This window comes from Physcomitrium patens, chromosome 21, assembly GCF_059467195.1.
Source record: "Physcomitrium patens ecotype Gransden chromosome 21, ASM5946719v1, whole genome shotgun sequence".
Classification (NCBI taxonomy): Eukaryota; Viridiplantae; Streptophyta; class Bryopsida; order Funariales; family Funariaceae; genus Physcomitrium; species Physcomitrium patens.
Window position 1 is genome coordinate 6,335,595 of NC_143430.1, and position 4,788 is coordinate 6,340,382.

A 4,788-nucleotide genomic window follows, 5' to 3' on the forward strand; every position below is an offset into this window, starting at 1 on the left:
TTTTAACGAAGTCAAGTGTGTACGCTCACTTCACTGTGGTAAGTCTTAGGTTCTCAACCTTCATCCCTTGTCATCAGTCAGCTGTGCATGCATTTAAGGTGCATTTTAGTGTGCATTACAGTACTATTCTTGTTTGAGGTGTCCTTCAGGTTTATTCACTTATTTATTGCCGATCGTGCGATGATCAACCATGCAGTCGGAGATGGTTGAATTGTAGCTTTTAGTAACTTTGCGAAGCGAAGTACTAAATCAATATTGTAAGTTACAGTGGAGATACTAAGAGCTTTAACTACCAATCAATACATTCCTGACATCCTAATGCTGATAAGAACTAATTCAGTGAAATGCTAAATCTTGAAATCCTATTTTTGCAGTCAATTCCGAGTGCATTTTCCAGGAAAAAGCTTCCGAAAAATCTTGTTCGGGTGACTATGGGATTCTGCAGGCCAGAAAGCATCAGCTCGTTGGGCTGGGAACCGAAAGAAGAGTGCATGCTTGAAAGGATTTAGAGCATTTTTGCAGTCTCATCATTTCGAAGAGGGAGACGCTTTGGTATTTGAGCTTATGGACCCGAACCCGAACAATCCTGTCTTCTTTATACATATTAACAATGTTGTTGAAGTTTAAAGAAACAGTGGTCGCAGACACACCTGTTCAGAATTCTGTTCAAGATGCTTCTCAATCACTGAGTGACCCTGAGGTGAGAAGTAATTCACCTACGACTGTCTCGGATCTGCCACCCACGATGGCACAGGGTGCAGCAGCAAAAATGAAAAATAAAAGCCCTGTTGTGGAACGGCGCCCTGGAACTCATGATATGTTCCAAGGATCTCAGAAAGATATATTTGATATGTCCGTTACTTTGTAAATATGGGGACATATTTCGAACCATATAAGAACGTCTCTTCCTTAGTAACGTCTCAACTCTAGATACAACCATGAAAAGTCCTCATGAAAATGCAACACTGGAGGAGTTAGAGAAGCAGTATCAGGAGGTTGTTAACACAAACAATCCAACATTGCTTCTGATAAAGGCCCACATCTATTTACAAATCTCCCTTACAGCGGACGAGCTGGCGAGTGCCCTCGTATTCAGGAGAAGTTAAAAGCTTCATTGTTGCACAGGAAGGTGTCTTGGAAGACGGTGTCGAGGTCACCTTGACAAAGCCAGAAACGTCTTTTGATCGGGGACGAGGGTGTGTCCAGATTCTTGGTGCTGCTGTTGGGCATGGAGGGACTCAAGAAGTTGCCAGTTTCAATAAAATGGATTTTTTTTTGTGCTGGCGTAGTGCCACTGGCTGCAAGAATGACGATGATTGGCATAGGGAGTTGCAACTAAGTGATACGGAAAGAGTACCTAGTAACCAGGATGCCGAAGACGGTGTCTGAAGTCAGTGTGTTGGCCATAGTTTTGATTCCTATTACAGATGAGTCGACTTTAGTGCTTAGGGTGACGATTAAGGGAGGAGATTTACGGTAGTCAGTAATCAGTTTGAGCTGTCTTGAACTGTTGGAGAGAGAACTTGTACATTGCCACGTAGTTCTTTATATCCTTTGGTCAAGGCGATAAACTTGGACTTGGGTGCTTATTTACAGGCACTGTCCTTCGGCCCTTCCAACTCCGTGCCCGGATGACACCCTCTTCTGCGGTATAGAATCAAAGTATCCTGACCCTAAACTTGCAAGGAATCCTCCACGAGTAAGTGAACTGTACCCCGTAATGTGATCAATTAGGCCTAAATGAATGTTTAATTTTTAGGCCACTTACAAGTGGCTTTCTAATTTATAATGTTGAGCATGCTGAGATGATTCTGGTCTCAGCATGTTGCTTCTCATTTGGTCAGACCAAATCACATTTGAGAACTATCCGCCCACTTATCTTTTATTGCCCTTTTTTCTTCTTCCGATCTTTTTCCTGTTCATTCTGTTTGAAATTCATGTGGTATTCACCAAGGACTTCTTGTACAGCAGTTTCAGTGCCTTGGCATTGCCTCAGGGTCTCTAGTGTGCTGTTATATTCACACTGGCGTGGATCCAACTGACGCACCGATGTACTTGACCAGCGTTGCGCACCGGGAAGATTTGGATGGTTTCATTTTCAAGGATAGAGGAAATCTAGCCACACGCACAAGAATGGTGAAGGGCAAGAATGTCAATCCTCATCAGAGGAATCATTGTATGTAGAGCGTCCGTATTGACCCAAGAAAAAAGGATAGGGCCATTGTCTTTCTGTTCATGACAGAATTGAATCGCGATGGATGTGTTCGATTCGTCCATAGAAATCCAGGCTCTTATCGAGTTTAACAGCTCCTTGATTATCCAGAGAAAGGAGCCTAGGTGAACTTGAGAGATGCCTAGCTCTGCGAAGTGTTGCAAGTGACATCTTCCGATTCCAATTCAGTTGTATTAGTGCTGGTGCAGGAATCAATGGCTGTTCAAATCACTATCAAATTTTTAGTCACACCCTACAAAACAGAAGGGTCATTTGTCAAGTAGTTAAGGTTGTGATACCTTGTTCCATGAAGAAAATATTTGTTGAATAGTAGTTTAGTGGGTGTAAAGTGACTGGTCTTAGAACCTAGTAATGAAGCTAAATGAGTGAGCGATATCTAGCATGGTCAAGGTAGATGCATATATGAGATAGCTTTTTTGTAAGGAACAAAAATGCATGGAGCATCAGCAGCTTCTGTCACAAGTTGAATGTAGGCATCAGCAGAAGTGCAGATACAGCAACACTCCCGCGTTCCAAAATGCTAGAATATCTCCGCAATCCGGCTTCCTTGATGCAAGAAAGTGAACAAAGAAGGCAGAGAGTTACCAGATGAAACGCAATGTATTAATCTGTTTTGTCCCCCACAACTCGATGGCACCTTGGAGGTGGTGAGGGATTGGTGCAAGCTGGAGAGGATTAGTACAACAAAAGAAATAAGAATAATAATAATAATATAAACTATCATGTTTCAAAAAACGTAAGAAATTTGATAGGTTGGGAGCTCAAACTTGGTTGCTAAGATTTATGCCATCTCCAAGGAACCACAAGACTAAAAAAAACGTGCATAAAATCCAGATTGGCAACAATAATTCTGAAACATACTTGTCCCATCAACTATTTCGACGTCGATCCAATGAAATGTAATTTCAAAAAAAAAAACAACTCCTCAATTCCTTCTCTCAGATTCTCCCCTGATCTATTTTCTAGCCAAAATATCCACACCTTCGGCTCAAATTTAGAATCGTCCTTTGTTTCACAACAAAACACGTAAAGCTCCCCTTCCTGAGAAATGCATGGCAAACTGCTGCCTCTCTTCAAAGAAAAAATCACAAGGACGGCCGGTGCACTCCAAGCAGCCGTGGTGACGACGGAGCATTGCCATTCAAGCAAGAGCCTTATTACCCGCACGTCAAGGCGGCAACAAGAGCGAGGTGGGCAAAGGGACGCGTCACATACCTTCCATGATGATAAGTATCTCGAATTTTCAATTCGCAGAGATAGCCTTGAGTTGCCATGTGTGACCAACAGGAAAGGTTTCCAAGTTCTCCTCTCAGCAGATGGTCAATGCGGAATCACCGCTGCGCACACAAGCCGTGACACTAGAGCCAACCTACACAGTCTAAGTCTCTCAGTCAGGAGTACACCCACACAAAACTTGACACTGGGCGCTGAGAGAAAACCCCTCCACATACATAGGAACTGAAAGAGCTCGATGGCTTGCACACACCTCACTCAGCTCCACGCGAAACAGAAGTCCCGCACAAACCTTGTGCAGGAGTCATGTCTTGGTTGGATGATGGGTTTTGGTTTTCACGAAGCTGGGTTTTCAAGTATGATTTCACTTCTGCTTCTTCTTCAACCTCATCATCGTCTTCGTCGCAATCTTCAATCCGTGGCGTGCATTTAAGATGCCGGAGAAAGCAGCAAATAATGCATGAGCGTGAGGAGGATGATAGTGGTGCTGAAGAGTACGAGAAAATTGGTGCATGGAGGCATCAAACTCGGATTGTGTTTGAGATTTTCCACGTACAAGAGGAGAGAAGGCATTAATTCCGGCATCAATCATCATCGAAGCCTGGGCCTGCGCTCTAGGCAAAGTTGTGCTTGCCATTAAGGCCTCTTTCCATGCTGAAAAGGTGGGCAATGTTAGTGCTTCCTGCACCAGCACTAATGTTGGTGCTTCCCTCCCTCTCTAAGAAAAGTGGTTTCTACCAACTACCCCATCATATGGCTGATAGAAGCTGGGCCCAGCAACACCTACCTACTCCATAGTAGCTTTGCTGAGGCTCCACTCCAAGCCCCAGTTCCTTTAGGATAAAGTTGTTTCTATAATATGCTATCAAGCAAATGGTCCATTCTACCAAGGCAAATGATTGAGACACAGTGGAACTTGTACTGAGACCAAGACAGCCCAGTAGGCCGTTGGACCTACTGTTGGCAACACCTAAGACCATACTTTAAGTCATTGCTTGCGATCACCCATGCTTGATTGTGAGCATTGGTCTCTTGAGGATGCATGGTTTCTTAATGTTTCTTCAATACTTGGTTGGATGTAAAGATAGTAAAATCCATGAAATGGCTAAATATTTGAAATTTTGATTGTATTGACTATTTAACTAATATCAACTTCTTTGTATAGATTTATGTATGTGTGTACATGTACATATACACAAACAAACATATACACTTAAAAATTGAATAAATTAAATCCAAATTTTAACAAATATTTATTATATAGGTCATAATTGAAATGAATATCAAAAGAAATAAAAAAGCCTTTCTATCGGTATATGCAC

At 42.5% G+C, this 4,788-nt stretch overlaps 1 long non-coding RNA gene across 3 annotated transcripts; it reads right to left on the reverse strand.

Annotated features, from left to right (window-relative positions):
• Window positions 1-203: 203 nt before the first annotated feature.
• LOC149986736 (uncharacterized) lies at window positions 204-4,064 on the reverse strand. 3 transcript variants are annotated; one of them, XR_016499789.1, is made up of 4 exons: window positions 3,720-4,064; window positions 3,449-3,591; window positions 2,819-2,898; window positions 204-2,431 (listed from the first exon to the last, which is right to left on the reverse strand). It is a non-coding gene; the product is annotated as an uncharacterized LOC149986736 (long non-coding RNA). The 3 variants fall into 3 exon arrangements; XR_016499788.1 differs by having other exon boundaries at window positions 3,449-3,611; XR_016499787.1 differs by having other exon boundaries at window positions 3,449-3,602; window positions 3,720-4,054.
• Between the last annotated feature and the right edge of the window lie 724 nt (window positions 4,065-4,788).